This window comes from Mus caroli, chromosome 13, assembly GCF_900094665.2.
Source record: "Mus caroli chromosome 13, CAROLI_EIJ_v1.1, whole genome shotgun sequence".
NCBI classification, from domain to species: Eukaryota; Metazoa; Chordata; class Mammalia; order Rodentia; family Muridae; genus Mus; species Mus caroli.
This window is the reverse complement of record NC_034582.1, coordinates 65,624,082-65,642,000: the sequence shown is the minus strand read 5'-3', so window position 1 is coordinate 65,642,000 and position 17,919 is coordinate 65,624,082.

Sequence of the window (17,919 nt, the reverse complement as noted above, 5' to 3'; positions counted from 1 at the left end):
AAAATGTGGTACATTTACACAATGGAGTACTACTCAGCTATTAAAAACAATGAATTTATGGAATTATTTTGCAAATGGATGTATCTGGAGGATATCATCCTTGGTGAGGTAACCCAGTCACAAAGGAAGTCACTAGATACGCACTCACTGATAAGTGGATATTAGCCCAGAAACATAGAACACCCAAGATCAGTTTCCAAAACTCAAGAAAATCAATATTAGGGAAGACCAGCTGGGCGTGGTGGTGCATGCCTTTAATCCCAGCACTCGGGAGGCAGAGGCAGGTAGATTTATGAGTTCAAGCCAGCCTGGTCTACAAAGTGAGTTCCAGGACAGCCAGGGCTATACAGAGAAACCCTGTCTAGAAAAAACAAACAAACAAACAAAACCTCAAAACTAAAGATTAGGGAAGACCAAAGTGTGGATACTTTAGTCCCCCTTTAGAATAGGGAACAAAAACCCCATGAAAGGAGTTACAGAGACAAAGTTTGGAGCTAAGATGAAAGGATGGACTACCCAGAGACTAACCCTACCTGGGAATCCATCCCATAATCAGCCACCAAACCCAGACACTATTGCATATGCTAACAAGGTTTTGCTGAAAGGACCCTGATATAGCTTTTTCATATGAGGCTATGCAGTGCCTGGCAAATACAGAAGTGGATGCTCACAGTCATCTATAGGATGGAACACAGGGCTCCCAATGGAGGAGCTAGAGAAAGTACCCAAGGAGCTGAAGGGGTCTGCAACCCTATATGTGGAACAACAATATGAACTAACCAGTACCCCCAGAGCTCGTGTCACTAGCTGAATATGTAGTTGGCCATCATTGGGATGTGAGGTCCCTAGATCTTGCAAACTTTATATGCCCCAGTACAGGGGAATGCCAGGGCCAAGAAGTGGGAGTGGATGGGTAGGGAAGCAGGGAGGGGGAGGATCTAGGGAACTTTCAGGATAGGATTTGAAATGTAAATAAAGAAAATATCTAATAAAATAATTTTTAAAAAGGAAAAAAGTGGAAAGAATAAAGAAATGATAGATCCAGATCCAGCTTGTATGTGTGTGCGCGTGTGCGTGTGTGTGTGTGTGTGTGTGTGTGTGTGTGTGTGTGCAAGATCTGTTTACTAAAAATGTAGGAAACCTGAAGTTAGAATTAACATGATTATCTTGAAATGCCGAGCTGAATGAGCTATCTAGAAAATGTTTCATAGTCAAAGATTGTTCCCACCCAGCAGACTGAAAAGCAGAGAGAAAGCTGAAGGAGTGCACCAGAGAGAATATGGAGAGAGGACACTAGGAGCAAGGGAAGGAGGACACAAAGAGATCCACACCCTCTCACTGGAGTCATGCTGCTGGCTGTGAGTGCCTAACTCGACCCCATGGTCACTGGGCTCTCGAGGGAGACAATGAGAGAGGACTCATCTTTGATGAAAAAAAAAAAAAGAAACGGCTGTTTTAGCCCCATGGAAACATACTATTTTATGTTTCCAAAAATATGCATACATAAAATGATTTTAGATAAGGTTACCCTACAAGAGGGATAATGGTCCTCTTGGAAGCCACAGTTGACAACCTCAAAATCCAGGCACTCCTTCTAGTTGTTGGTCAGAATGTATCCCAGAGAACCTCAAAACAACCAGGCTATGACCATTGCACTTGGTTGTCTACCAGAACTTGTTAGTAAGACTTTATGGTTGAAGACACTTTGATCACAGTGGAGAAATCAGGCTGGTACTGACTGGAAAGCTTCCTTGCTGCTGCTTAGATTTTTCAGCTCCAGAAGGCACTCTGCACATTGCTGGGAGGGAAGTCCACATTCCTCTTATACAGCTGTGAACACAATGAAATACAGTAATGATTAGTGTGGGAAATATTCTCATGGTTCTAATGTGGTATAAGTTATGTTAATGGCAGGGTGGATTTAAAGCCTGCTCCGCAGGAGGAAACTCATTCTTGGTACTGAAAGTCAAGATAAGGACCCGTGGCTGGAAGCTCCTAATCCTTAGAAAGGAACATATCACTGCTGCTTGGCTAAAACAAAAGCATCGTGAAAGATATGTAGTTTTAAAAAATGTCATCCATGGAGTAGAGGGGCATCTTCTCCAGGGCAGGGGGTGGGGTGGGAACTCTGCTGTGAAGATGTGGCTTTCAGGACATAATAGTCCTTGAAAGGCTGTAGACCAAATGGAGAACTCCTCATGGCTGACCAGGGGCTTTGAGTCTTGCTATGCATAATTTGTGTTTTTCTGGAGTCGTTACCCTTTGCTGTTTATTCTGAAGGATATTCTTCATGGTCTGTAGCTCTGTGATGACAATGCTGTCCTGATCTAACTGGGAAAGGAGAAAATGTACCCTCGTGAAAGGAGCCTGCCCTGGCCAAAGCTGAGCCGGCAAAGGACACCACTCAGGTAGCTGTGCTAGAGAAAACCAAGCTTGGTCCGGATGGTCTCTCTAGATTTTCCTCAAGAGAGAATGTGAAACTCTGGGGTGAACTGGGGGGGGGGGGCGGTGTTAGTAAGAAGGCTGGGCAGTGTGGCAAGTCCTTGACATTGAGTGACTCCTGACTCTACAAATTATTTTTTTATAAAATGAAGCCTCCTGAGTTGGCAAAAGTCTATCTTCCCTCGGGGACTGACTTTTTGATGATTATATTTCAATCATCAAATTGAAATATAATCAACAGACCCTTCTGGGTCCTTCAGAAAGACACATCTGAAATTGTTAAGGTCCTCTTCTGTGTGTATCAAGGATATGGAGGAAGTTACAATATTTTATGAGTACATTTCTCAAAATTATGGAGATCAACAACTAAATTCAAAGGCCATTCTGTCTTAGTATTAGTGATACTGGGGGAATTTCCTGTTCTTCCACATGGATGAATCCATAAAATAAATATCTGAGGGATTACTCAAAACTTCACAATAGAAGTGTTGTGTTAAGAGGAAAATAAAAAGTGAAATAAAGACAAAATTACAGTTAAACAAAACCCAAGATTCAGGAAACAGGGAACCAAGAATTCACGGGAGGATCTGACCCAGCAGCAAGTGTCTACCTGTAGACTAAGCTCTTATGCTTATTAAACGGGAGCCTGGGGTGGTCTGGGAAGATGATGGAATGGAATATTGACATTAACAAGGCCCAGCTGTCTCTAAGACAACAGATCATCAAGTGCAGAGCCTCCCTCTCACACTTCAGTCCATTGAGAATTTTCTAGTTTCCTCTTACCTCCAGTAACAGGCTCACTCAATTGCTCTTTTCCAAAGGAGAGGCCAAAGTCAACAGACCCTTCAATTTGTGTCATAACTCATGTTGATGAAGATGAGTTTGAGTTCTTTGGCTCTGATGTATCCCTTTTCATATTGGTTTGTCCTCAGCCCCTCTTCTCCTTCCCTCCTCTGGTAGAGGTTAGGCAGGCAGAGTGGGCTTTCTCAATTTCTCAGTACCTCCCCATCAGGGGCCAACCTGACTTGTAGGTCTTTGCCTGGAGAGCTGGTTCAGTGTAGGAGGAGGAAGCTGCATTTTGGCCTCAGATCCAGACTCTTCTCTGATGCATCATTACTATTTAAAGGGATGACATTTTCATCATCCTTCACTGTCACCTTAAAGGCAGAGGAAAAACAGCACACTGGTGCTGAGACCTGTTAGTTCATTAGAAACTAGACAACCTGCAGAATTCCTGGGTTCCATGGGGAAACCAAGAAAGTACAAAGGGACAATGGAGTGGGGTAAAGAGGAGAATAGCAAGAGACAGGAGATATGAAGAAGGAAATGCAGGAAAGGGCGGACTCTTTAGTTAGGAAGGGGAAAGGAAGTCTTGCAGAAGGTGAGGAAGGGAGGAGGGAATATTTACTACGGATATTTTATAAATACATAGATACCATATTATTATTTACCTGATAATATGTTACATATTAGTATATATGTATACATGCAAACATAGTTTAAAGAAAGCTATATCACTTGGGCTAACTAACAATGCTACCTCCAAGAGGCAGAGATGATCTAACAAACTCCACTAAGAGGCATGAGAAATCACCTTTCCAGCTATTGTTTAGGGTAGTTAGAGAGATTATTAAAATAATACAGGCTATCACTGTTACCCTTGGTTACCTCCCAAGCTTAAAAGTAAGACCCTGTTGCTGGAGAGAGACAGCATGCACTTCAGACACAGGATTTAGAACATCCAAGCTGGACCCAATATGAATCCCTCCTCCTTGAGGACTAGTTTCCACAATATCAGAAAGTTCTATGAAAGTTTCCAAGGGAGAGAAGCAATTGGCAGTCCTACCAAATTGTGCAGTGTATAAACCACAACTGTGATCAGTGTGCCACAAGGGTGCAATAGTGGCAGACATACTTTGGAGTTAACCAATAGTTTTCCATCTGGAACCACAATACCTGCTTCTTTATTCCTAATTCTTGGCATAGCTTCCCGTTATCCTATGTATATGCCCTATATATTTCTAAATACATGGATACAACATCCTCAATCTGTATAATTTTTCTTGTATGTATATTTTTACAGCTGAACATTTCGTATTGGATAACCAGTTGGTGTGCTCTTCTCTGGACAAGACTATTTCTCCCATTCTCGGCATTCCATAGTCGTTGTTAGATCTTTGTAATATGCTTAATCATCATGAACTTTCCGCCTCTACCTTGTTATGGGTGTTATCTTTCTTCAACTCATGCTTGGGCAGTCATGTTGGTGAGACTGTATGGGTCTAGATTCTGAAATTCTTAGGAGACACGATGCCACAGAAAATTCCCTGTCCCTTTGGCTTTTTCAATCTCTCTATGCTCCCTATTTTGCAAATATCCCTAAGCTTTGGGTAGAGGGATGTCATTTTTTTTCCTGTGGGAGGAAGGGGAGAACTGGTTCTTTTGCTGGAAGCATCTCCAGACCAACATAGCAGTGTTGGGAAGACCGCCTGTGTATTTGTGTCTTATTCTGGAGAAGATTTGTCTCTAAACCTACTCAGGATATTGGAAAGGTAAAAAGGAAGACTAATCTCCCTGAGACATGTTAAAGAGACCGCGGCAGTCTTTCTTCAAGCAAGGTTACAGACATACATCAAGGCCACTGTAACAGTCTAGGAGTAAGGTGAGAGATTGAAAAACACCTCAATTGCTAGCACCAAGGAGCAGAGTGAGGTTAGTGGGTGGAAATTTACTTACAGAATGCATCCAGGAGACTGGGGAGATGGCTCAGCAGTTAAGAGCACTGACTGCTCTTCCAGAAGTCTTGAGTTCAATTCCCAACAACCACGTGGTGACTCAAAACCATCTGTAATGAGATCTGATGTCCCCCTCTCGTGTGTCTGAAGACAGCTACAGTGTACTCACATACATAAAATAAATAAATAAATCCGTATGTAGTTCATATGTGAGAACACTTGGCACAGTAGCCTCACAGAGAGAGACAATGTGCTTTGTCCTGCTGTGACTTTAATGTCCTGAGACTGGGTGGTACCCAAGGTAAGGCTTCCCCATCTCTGAAGAAAAGGTCGGGGGTTAATGGAGTGGAGAAGTTTGTGAAGGTGGGGATAGAAGTAGAGGATGATGGAGGACTGTGATCTGGGTGTAAAAGAAAGAAAGAAAGAAAGAAAGAAAGAAAGAAAGAAAGAAAGAAAGAAAGAAAGAAAGAATACAGTATCGGTGTCCCTTGCTTGTAGGGGAGGAACACCAATTTCTTCAGTGTCATAACCACAGGGAAGCTGCCCTTGCTCCATCCAGCAACCTGCCAACAATGCTCAGGCAAGAAACTATTCAAACTCCACAAGCTGCTGAAACTAGGAGGGGAGCTCCTTGGGAAGGAGGTCACAGATGCGAAAGGGAGAGAGGAAAGAGGGGTGAATTATTGCCGCTTAGGAATTTTAGTGTGGTCAAGTGTTGATAGTCACGATGATACAACATGGGCTCGTGGCCTATGCCTTTGTAAATGCTCATAAATATTTGTAACACCAAAACTGAAAAGTGCTTCGCCTATAAAATATTTGAACGTATCATTCAGAAGGTCGAGGATTCCTAAATTAAAGGGGCCATGTGGCGAAGCAATTTAGTTGCATTACAAATGCATGAAACAATCTCACTGAAGGAGATAAGGAAAAAAAATTCCATCCCAGACAAGTTTGAAGATAAGTGGAGTTTTAAGAAAATGGGGAAAGAATTTGGACACAGTACTGCAGTGCAGCTGAGCACTGATAATGCTCCCTGTATGAGGTTATAGGTTAACAAGCATGATACTGCAATACATGTGTACTAGAACTGAGTAACTAGGTACATGGCTGGCAGAAGGCAGGAAAGAAGCTGATAAGCACGAAGAGAAGCCTAGGTTCATGTGTGTGGTCATGGTCTCTAGAGTATTAGTAAAAGTTCATACTCACCATGATGCAAAACATGTGGTGATACATAGAAGTAGTTACACACATATTTTCCCGTATGGGGATTAATATACACTGCATGCAGAGCCTTCATGTGATAGATCTCTTGCTATGTCAGTTGAGAGTACTGAATATAAATAGCATGAGAAATCCTTATTTTAGACTGGGGGAATGATTGTTTCTGTGATTGTGACCAGATACAAAGTAAGCTTACAACAGCCTGTGGTGCATAAGCAAAATACACGCTCAAGGTTAGTCAAAATGTAAACAAATATCAAGGCGACGGGTCTGTCAAAAAGATGTAGGAGCCGATGTTAGGTAATCTAAGCAACACAGTCAATAGAATTAGATCATAGGGCAGAGAATGAGATAAATATTCCAGAGTCCTTCCAGACAGGAATGGATAATTGCAGAAGTATGCAAATGGAGAGGGGCAAGGTCAAATGGCCGGTCCTTCCATGCACAATAATTTCAAGCAATCAGTGTCCACGCCCACCTCTAATGCATAACATGTCCCTGCTTACATATCTACTATACATTGTGACTTCCTTCCAAAGAATTCAGTGCTTGGAATCAGAGTGGGTTAACAGTGGTAAGCCTTCCTCCTGTGCACTAGGAGAGAAGATGGGAAGCCATTTTGCTGGAATATAGTACATATATTTGCTGTGATATAACAGAGATGGAAACTTAACTCCACAGTCCTTTGTCCCATCAGGAGAAAACACTGACAAATAATACTGATGGCCAGGACTCCACAGAACGCCTGGACAGAACTCCTCCAAACGGGAATCCATCAGAGCTGAGATAAGTCTTGAGAGCTGGGATAGCCAGGTAGAGACAGAGGAGACGTGACTGTTAACTGTAGGCCATTATCCACTCTAATTAAGGAAAACTGTGTTCATCAGCCATAGATGTGACCCAACAGCAATCCAGCAGGATTGGTTATTAACATTAGCATCTACTCTGTCCAAATGGCAGACACCAGAAGTAGAAGAACCTGTGTGGGAATGTTTTGTTCTCCATTTCTCCTTAAGTCCAAATCCTAAATGCATACTACTTTTAGCATTTACTGCTCTGGGGAAGATGAATAATTTGTGGATTAAAATTCCATAGAGTGGAATAAATAGGTTTTGTGACTCAACCACCATATGCAAGTTTGAACCAAAACTAAATAAGTTTAAAACGTAAAATGCATTGCCTTTAAAAGGAAGTGTCAGAGCCAGGCGTGGTGGCGCACGCCTTTAATCCCAGCACTCGGGAGGCAGAGGCAAGCGGATTTCTGAGTTCGAGGCTAGCCTGGTCTACAGAGTGAGTTCCAGGACAGCCAGGGCTACACAGAGAAACCCTGTCTCGAAAAACCAAAACCAAAACCAAAAAAGGAAGCGTCAGAAAGACGATATTTTATATGCTCTATTCAACTTATCCAAACTGTTAAGATATAGACTATTTACTTGTTAAAGTAAAAACTAATAAAAGTGATTTATAGTGATCTTTATTAATTTCTAGTTACAAAATAGTTACACTTCTAACTGCTCTTTATGCTAAAGGGTTTGTGTATATCTAACCACCACTGCTGCTGCAGTAACACAGTCACCCTGCCAGCATTTTCGTCATTGACATTGCAGCAAAGACTTCTTCATCAGAACCGCTCTTGGGAAGTCTGTTATTCAACTCCCATCCAGGACAAGGTTTCTGAAAACCTCAACTTGCAAAGAACATGCATTTATTTGAGACTCATGGGTTCAGAGGGTCCAGTCTGTTGTTGCTGGCTCCATTGTTTTGAAGCCAGCCAGGAGTATGTGGTAGGAAACACTGCTGATCTTATGGAAAGCAAAGGCAAGAGAATGAGCCAGATATTTTGTCAAGGCCAATGTCTTCACTTCCTTTCACTTAGTCCCACTTCCTAAAAGTTTCACCACATTCGAACAGTACCTGGGACTGGTGAGCAGACTGTTAGCATGTTAGTATGGTTTGGGGAACACTGGAGATCCAAATCACAAAAGGTGAGTTATATGATTAATTCAATTGCCCGCTTCAAACATCACTTGGTGTATATCTCATGAATGAAGTAGGAGAAGGCAAGAGACTGCTAGATTTTCTGGGCGCAGAAGTGCTAGATCTAGAAATGTTCACAGCCGGCCAGGGCAAGAATACCAGACGATGAACACCACTAGGAAGTTCTGCTTTCTATAGGTAGCTTAACCATAGTGAGACAACATTCTATAGGCAGCTTGACCACAGGAGGATGATATTCTATAGGCAGTTTGACCACCGTAGGACAACATTCTAACCTTTAGAGAATGAAAAGTCTGGCCCTACTTTTCTTTTTGATGGCCAGTCTGGAAAAGGCTGATGCCATCTCTGTGCTGTGGCAGCCAGCAAGTCCAGAACGGAACCAAGTACAGAGAACCAGACTACCTCTGTGGCACTTTAATATATCCTCGTACACCCAGTACTGCAATGCTCAGCAGGAGATAAGAGAGAATCATGCTGTGACTGCTACTCCCAAGGAGCCAAATCCATCCCTCACAAAACATATGTCTAGCAGCTGGGGGAATGCGTTAGTTCAAAGGAAATAATAAAAGGCAGAGGGGGAGAAGGGGTGAATGCGCCCCACCAGTTATTTACTTATAACATATGTTAAGTAACTGTAATATGTTTGTTTGCATGTTCTGTAACTAGGAAATTTTACCTTATCTCCAAAAAACGAGAAGACAGCCAAGTCACAACATGTCTTGCTTCTTTCTAAATAAGTCATTTATGAGTGTGGGTGTAATGCTGACTCTGACTGTATTAGCAACAAATCCTGGCTACTTAAAACCAGGGAAATAGCTTCCAGACGTGTAATAGTTAGCAGACTGCTTCTTCTACTTGACTCTGCGAAGTGCCTGTGTGTAAGGCTCAGCGGATGGGAGGACTCTTTTCAGATTGACAGATGTCTTGAGGAAGTTGGTCTCGCTGTTCAATCTCCAAAAAGGCTGCCAGTCTTCAAGGAACACATGTTCTACCCTGACTGAGGAAGCTGGTCAAAAGGGAAGTCACTTTCCTCCAAGATGAGATCCTATGAGAAAGATGTACTTCAAGTTTGGAGTATAAAGGCATAAATGGCAGATTAATCGCCTCTACATGAATCTCATATCCCCAAGCTGTGCACATAACCTGATATTATATTGGGATATTATAATGTGTATGACCTGGGACATTCAGCCACAGGATAAGTGTGCTCAATACGGCAAAATCCAATTCTACTGATTACTATATTTTTCTCTACATGAAACCTCCAAAGGTTGGGATGCAATTCGACCTAGTTGAAATCTTGATAGCAGGTTTAGGTCATTTAGAAACAACCTATGAAGTACGAAGACTGGTCAGGTGACAAAGACTCTTTGCAATTTAATGACATCCAGGAAATGATTTCTCTTATTCTAAGCCAGTGGATCACCCTTTTACCCAGGCTGTAATCAGAAGGAAGGGTAGAGTACCTTCCTAGAGGGGAAGTAAAATTTTGAAGTAGACACAAAATAGCTGGAACTATGGACAAACATCCTGAATGAGAGGGCATGCTGTCTGGGGGTCAAAACCATGAGCATGGTTGATGTGTGCTGAATTCTGGGTAGTGTGAGAGAGACAGTCACAATTTCCAACTGGTACTTAAGAAAAATCTATTTTGGGGAAATACACACAAGAACCATATGCTCACTGTCATACAATCAAAAGAAGAAGCAGAAAATTTAGTTTTACCCAGCAGAGAGACTGACATAATATAGTGTTGCTCTGCCCCAGCATCCAGGTCATGCTTTGAGCACTGTGCCCAGCATCCGGACCATGCTCTGAGTTCAGTGCTGGCAATGCTCTGAGCACAGAGCCCAGCAATTGGGCCTCGCTTAGAGCACCTGTGCCCTGCATCTGGGCCGTGTTCTGAGCGCAGTACCCAGCATTCGGCCCATGCTCTGAGCACCCAGCATCCAGACCTTGCTCTGAGCACTGTGCCCAGCATCCGGGCCATGCTCTGAGTTCAGTGCTGACAATGCTGCTCTGCCCCAGCATCGGGTCCATGCTCTGAGCACTGTGGAGGCAGTGCAAAATGGCTTGTTCACATTGGCGTTGCTGTAGCCCTGCACCCCAGACTGCCAAAGGATAAATATTTGTTAGATGAACGCTGTCTAGGTTGTAAATGTTTGACCCAGGCAATGTCATGATCAAATGGGTGTTTGGGGAGCATTAGTCTGATAGAGTGCAGGTTAGTTGGACCAGAAGTGTGGGAGTGGAGATGAGAAATGTCTTCGGGGACTATTAGAGTGGACTAGTGTGATGACATTTCAGGCAGTCTCAGGACTTAACTCTCCCGTTTCCGTTGCATAGAATGCAGCTTGCGAAAACTGCTCAGCCAACCATTTTTTTCCCAGTTTACGCCTGCTCACCTGTCTCCATGTACAATTAACAATTTTTTTCTTTATGGCGTTGGAGACTTTTCTGACCAGGTACTAAGGTCTCTCGGTGGTGAGATTCATTCCGGTAACTATAGTGACTAAGACCACATTCATTCTCCACGTTTAATCAGGTAACTCTGGATCACATTAGTGTAGAATTCAACTTCTCCCTACATAATCCCAAAGGAGCTTCACGGCAAATGTATAAATCTGATAGCTAGTTCTGTTTCCAGGCCCACAGGAGACTCGATGCACATAGTTATTTCTACTCCGGGCCTGAGGGTTTGGAGGGAGAAAAGGAAAGAAGTGCTGCTATCGGATTATAATCTCCAAAATTACAAGAAGAAGCAACACACACATTGATAGACTGAAAATGTGTTTTCATGTGCGTACAAGCTCATTCTCCTTCATTCTAGAAACAAAACGTGGTGATTTCTGTTTAGTGACCTATAGTCCATCATTTATCATTTTACGTGGGAAGAGACACTTCTAGATGCCACAGGGGTTACATGAAACACTCATGGCCTGTACTCCTTCCCAGTCTTCTCTTCTGCCTCTCTCTTGAAGCCAGCCTTCAAGTCATTCTGAAAGGCACATGGATACCCATGTGGTCTCTACTCCCCTTTGATGCTCTGTCCTCTGCTACTGCCTGATCCTGGAGCAGAAGCCACCTCCTTCATTGCCTCCCAGGTGCCCATCTCTCCACTCTCAGCTTAGACAGACAACCCTCTGCATAGTCCCATCAGCCAGTGTGTGGCTTGTTTCTATGCCATAACATTTGGAAAGGTTCTGCATAATCAGCCTTGTGGACTGACTTTTGATGACTGGCTCTGTGGATGCATTGGCTTGAGGAGGATGTCTGCCCAGTATAGGTGTGCAGAGGCAAAAAGGGAGGGAGGAGAGAAGGAAGAAGATAACTCCCATCTCATAACTGCCTTCGTGACTCTGTGGTTAACTACCCTTTCTCTTGCAGGTCATTTGTGCCCATATTTCAATGACAATCAGGCATGAGATGTGAGTGCCTGACCTCATTTGGTGGCAGTAACATCACAGAGAAACCAACCTCCATGTGACTGGAACGAAGAGTGAAGAGTAGCTGGTAACAGGGTCAAACGAAACACAAGACTGGCTTCCTGATTTAATTGATGAGGCTGAGAAGAGTGGAAACCATTTCTTCCCACAAACAATTGTCATTCACTGAGTGAAAGTTCGAGTCTGGGTTTTCAGTTATAAATCACAGTATACAAAACAGCATAGACTACACATTCATTTAAAGCAATATATTAAAACCATTTCTTTTTTAAAATTTTTCATTGGTATATTCTTCATTTACATTTCAAATGCTATCCCGAAAGTCCCCTCTACCCTCCCCTCGCCCTGCTCCCCTACCCACTCACTCCCACTTCCTGGCCCTGGTGCTCCCCTGTACTGGGGCATATAAAGTTTGCAAGACCAAGGGGCCTCTCTTCCCAAAGATGACTGACTAGGCCATCTTCTGCTACCTATGTAGCTAGAGACATGAGCTCTGGGGGTACTGATTAACATGACCAAGTAGGCTTCATCCCAGGGATGCAGGGGTGGTTTAATATACGGAAATCTATCAACGTAATCCACTATATAAACAAACTCAAAGACAAAAATCACATGATCATCTTGTTAGATGCTAAGAAAGCATTTGACAAAATCCAACACCCCATCATGATAAAAGTCATGGAAAGATCAGGAATTCAAGGCCCATACCTATACATAATAAAAGCAATCTACACCAAACCAGTAGCCAACATCAAAGTAAATGGAGAAAAGCTGGAAGCAATCCCACTAAAATCAGGGACTAGACAAGGCTGCCCACTTTCTCCCTACCTATTCAATATGGTACTTAAAACCATTTCTATAGATAGGAATCCTCATGAAACAGAACCCTTTGGATGCCCACCTTCAAACTCAAGGCTGGCTTCCTAATCAAAATTTAAGTTTTCTTCTCAAGTATTCTGAGGTTTTAAGAAAGCTATAGAATTATCAGTTTAAAAATGAGACAAACACACAAGAAAAATATAAAGTATTGAGGAATATGAATGATGTGTTCCATGAAAGTCTAGATAGGTTAAGGAAGCCTGTTGGATCACACACTGAAGATGTAAGCAAAGAGCTTCAGGAAAGCTGAGCACCATGGAAGATGTCAGGTGAACTAAGGTTTTCTTAGGGCAAACCTCCTGACTGGCCAAGGCTCCACAGTCCTCAGAGGAGCTGTGAGGTATGCATATTCATGCAGAGCTGGGCAAGGGGACATGTGACTAAGGGAAAGGCTTCGCAATGGGCCTGAAGTTTCCATACAGAGAGACATGGACAATCACCTTCAGATGAGTAGTAGTCTTGGTTTTTTGTGAGAATCTGTAATGGGGCAATCACAAGAACACCAAGAATAACCTCAAGAGCTCATGAGGATTTATAGCTTGTTTAAAAGCTCCTGCTCCAGTTCCAGTTTTGAGGATACTACTGAGACCATCCTATGTAGTCTTTACAAGGCTTCTCTTCTTTATTGGTTAACAATACTTACTAACTTCTTCTTTCTGAATCTGTAATACACTTATCCCATCTTGGAGTTGGCGTGCATTTCCCAGGCTCACATTGCCTTATAACAGAGGCTATAACTATATAAACCCTTGGGGGACCACTTTTCTCCTGTTTTTTCTGGACTAGTTGCATTTGCTTCTACGACTATTTATAATAATTTTATTATTAAAGTGCCTTTGAGTTTATAATGCTTTCAAATACATCATCGCCGCTGGCCTAAGGATTTGGCACAGTTGTTAGGCATAGGGAACCATCTGGGGAATGTAGATTTACAAGTCTATCATTAAGCTATCAACAAACAAGTCACTGGGTAGCTACTGGAAGCCAATCACTACATCGGATATGTGTAGAAAGTTGGAGAAGGGAGAAAATATAATATCACAATGACAGGTGCTTAAAATAACTTCAAAGCAGTGGATAAAATAAGCACATATAAGTACTCAAGTATCAAGAAAAAGGCATGAGTTTTATGAAATGTTATCCTTGAGTTTTACCGTTCTTCTAACACATTCTCTCCAGGTAGGTTGGCTGTCACTACCCATGATTCCACATAGATCTCCAGCAGGGTGCTACTAGTCATTTACAGTCTGAGTCTCTCTTGAAAAACAGTCAAACACACCATATAAAATTTGAATGAATTCTTTTCCCCAACACTTATTCTTTATCTCACATTTCCACTTCAAGTTACTAGCTGAACTTCAAACACTTCCTGTTCATGACCCAATCCTCTCTGTTTCTGAATCTCAGTGGTTCACTAAGAAATACTTTCACTTCTACCAAGTACTCAACATTTCATAATATGTACTTAATTCTCAGTAACTAGTAGAATATCACTCAGCCAAGAGCTGAGAGCCCTTTATCAGTGAGATACACATGGGCATTCCATAAAAGGCTCTTGGGCTTTGCCTCATAGTCATTACTGAGTCAGAATATGAAAAGAGTCCAGCAAGTGTGTGCTAAATAAAAGAATTACAGAGTGTAAAACTCACAGGGTCATATTTTTCTGATAACCAAGTATAAGATGGCTAACCAGATTATAGTTCTCCAGCTATGCTGGTTGGCCTTTGACAACTTAGCAGAAACTAGGGATATCTGGGAAGATGGAATGCCTCCATCAGATTGGCCTGAAGGCATGCCTGTGGAAGATTGTCCTAAATATTGATGACTGAAATAGGAGGTCCCCGATCACTGTGGATGATGCACTACTAGGCTGGTGGTCCTGTGTGGTCTACAAAAGCAGGCTGAGCAAGCAAGCCATGGAGAGCAACACAGTAAGCAGCACCATTCTCTGGCCTGTGCTTCAGTTCCTGCCTTCAGATTCCTGCTTGAGTTTCTGAGTGAATTCCCTTAATGATGGACTGGAAGCTGTAAGATGAATAAGCCCTTTCTTCCCTGGGCTGCTTTAGGCCATAGTGATTTTATTTTATTATTATTATTATTATTATTATTATTATTATTATCATTATTTAGCAGCCAGAGAATGTAAACTAGAACACCAAGTTTATACTTCTCCCATTCATTCAATAAATGGCAATGAAGGCACCAAGGCGAACAGATTTTTTTCATATGTAATTAAAGTCTCAAGTGAGTGGACTTTAAGAAAGGAAGATGGAGATATCCTGATGGACCTGTAGCACTCAGTCAGCATTTCTTAGCAGAGGAGATGTCAGAGAGGTGAGGATTTTATAGAACAAAGTTCCTGTAGATTTTGGCTTTGATGATAGGAAACATCCATCAAAGACTGTGGGAAACTTCTGGGAGCTGAAAATGTCACTTCCCCTTGCCCCTTCCCCCAGCCAATAAGAAGGAGGAACCTCTACCCTATAGCCATAGCCACCATAGCCATATGTGACCAAACTCTGACAACATCCTTCTCCAGAGAGTACTTCATATGCCTCATATGAGCCTAGAGAGAGAATCCAGGGCAGCATGCCAGACTTCAGATCTAGAGACCTATGAGCTGATAAATAGGAAATGTTTCAAGATTTTAACTTTTTGGTGATTGTTCAGGAAGTCACAGATAATTAACACATGTCACTTCTACTTAAGCTTGTTATAGAGGAACAAACCAAGTGTCTCTCACCACAGGGCATAGGAAAAACATGAGTCTGGACAACCTAGACTTTGTTTGACATGCAAGGTCAGAGATGAGCATCTTCAGGAGCCCATGAATCACCGCAGCAATGACCCTAAACAAACCATCCCCCAGATCTGAGCAGAATATAGCATGCCGCACTGCCTAGCCATAAGTTTGCCAGTTCTCCAGTGCTGGTTGATCTGGGCTGAGCTTGGAGGAAGGGTATGTAGATATTTATTATCCTCCTCAGAGGTATTTGTGATCTGAGCTTTTGTTTGTTTGTATTTTGAATCTACTTTGATAGGTATGGCTCCATCTCATCCATCACTAATCTCCATCCAGAGACAGACTAAATTTGTCATATAGTTTTTTGCATGCCTATGCTAGACACACACACACACACAATGCTGCAAAAACATGAAACTTGTCCTGAGGGCCTGAACCATACTGGCCTTCAGTTGTTCAAAGAGAGTAACATGGAAAAATCTAGGAAGCCCAGAGGCTATCCCTCCAACAGGTGGGAGGGAATGGAAGTGTACAAGGCAATGTATACGAAGACTACAGTCATAATGTGGGGAACCTACGGGAAGACGAGATGCTAAGAATACACTCTTCATCGTCTCTCTCCATTTTCTCATAGTATTCTACTAAAATAATGACATTTATATTCACCTTGCCTCAAATAGCTCAAGTATATCAGAGTTTGATGAATTATACTAATAAAGGTCCTGCATTTGTCATTTGAACAAAATACCCAGTTCAATAAGAATCCCTCAGCAAAAAGAGAGAAAGGGAAGGAAGAAAACATGGAATAACTGCATTGGATATAATTTGGGTTATCTGAGTCCAAAACCATGAAAATGTCAACATGTGCTTTGAATTAAGTACAAGCTGCATATCCGAGATCCACTAATTTCTCAGGAGAGCTTCCTCTGTGGCTGTGAAGAGTACAATGAGTTATTAAGAATTCTTATTATGATGAATTATTGAAGGCCAGTAAAATACAAATGGTAAAAAAATTACAACAGGCCACCGAATCATATTAAAAAACAACATTCAATGTTCCATTAGAAGCTTTAAGCTTTATATTTTTGAGATTTTAGACTTTTGGCCACCCATGCAATCCAGTAAAGCAGTAATATATCATCCTGAAAACCAAGAGCACGCACAACTTTTCAGACAATGTTGGCTTCAGAACTATATAACATCTTTCATCCAATTTGTTTTCACTTCTATATAAATTAGAAGGAATTTGTCAAACAAGAGTATTAATGTCAAGAGGTTAAACTGAAAAAGAAATACTTCCCCATCAGACTTTCATGCCAGAAGCTGTCTGCATCCAGGATCGTCTGTGACAGTTTCAACCACACCCACTATAACCTGATTGCTCTGGTTTGCTTCTTTATAACTGGGAGGAATATCACAGGAAGAAAATGTCAGCTGGGAAGAAAGGATTTATTTGGCTTATGTGCCCCAATCACAGGTCAACATCAAGCAAGTCAAGACTTGGAACTTGAGGCAGGATCCTGAAGGCAGGAACTGAAGCAGAGACCATGAAAATTTGATGCTTCCTAGCTTTCTCCTTGTTTGTACAAGTCAGGACCACCTGTGCAGGGGTGGGACTGCTCAGTGGGCTGGCACTCCCACCTCAATCCTCCATCATCATAATAACCCCACAGGCTTGCCCACGGGCCAGTCTTTTTTTTTTAAGTGTGTGTGAAACTTTATTGATTCAAAACTTCAAGTCAGACATAAGTTGATAAACCCCGTCAGCTGGAACTCTAAACATTGGTAACACCAGGGCAAGACAAATAAGTAAAGTAAACCCACTGAATTGTTCTGTTTCATTTTTTAAAAGTTTTTTAATTATTTAAATATATGTTATACATCAAACATATTAATAATATGGAGTATTTTGAGAATCAAATAGTACATAAAAATTTGTCCAACTTTTATATTCATATCATTTTATACCCTAAAATATAATTAATGAGTATTTAATACTATCTGTAACTGAGGATCCTATATCTAATGTTGAATACTAAATTGTTTCAAAACATACAAAATATTCTATTGGAATTACGCATAGTAAAAGAGCATAAAATATTAAAAGCAAATCATTAAGAAATATATTCAAAAGCCTTTATATGATACCACCTGACATAGCGAGAGAGTTTTTAAAATGCATTTTATATATATATATAATTACACATTATATATATGTGTGTGTGTGTGTGTGTGTACGTTGTCTAACAATTGTTTACTTAAAAAAGAGTATCAGTGTTTCTATGAGAGAAATTATTTTATAAGTAAGTATATTTTAAAAATTTCAAAATAGCAAAAACTCTTTGAAGTTAAACATTAAGAAAATGCTGAGCCGGGCGTGGTGGCACACGCCTTTAATCCCAGCACTCGGGAGGCAGAGGCAGGTGGATTTCTGAGTTCGAGGCCAGCCTGG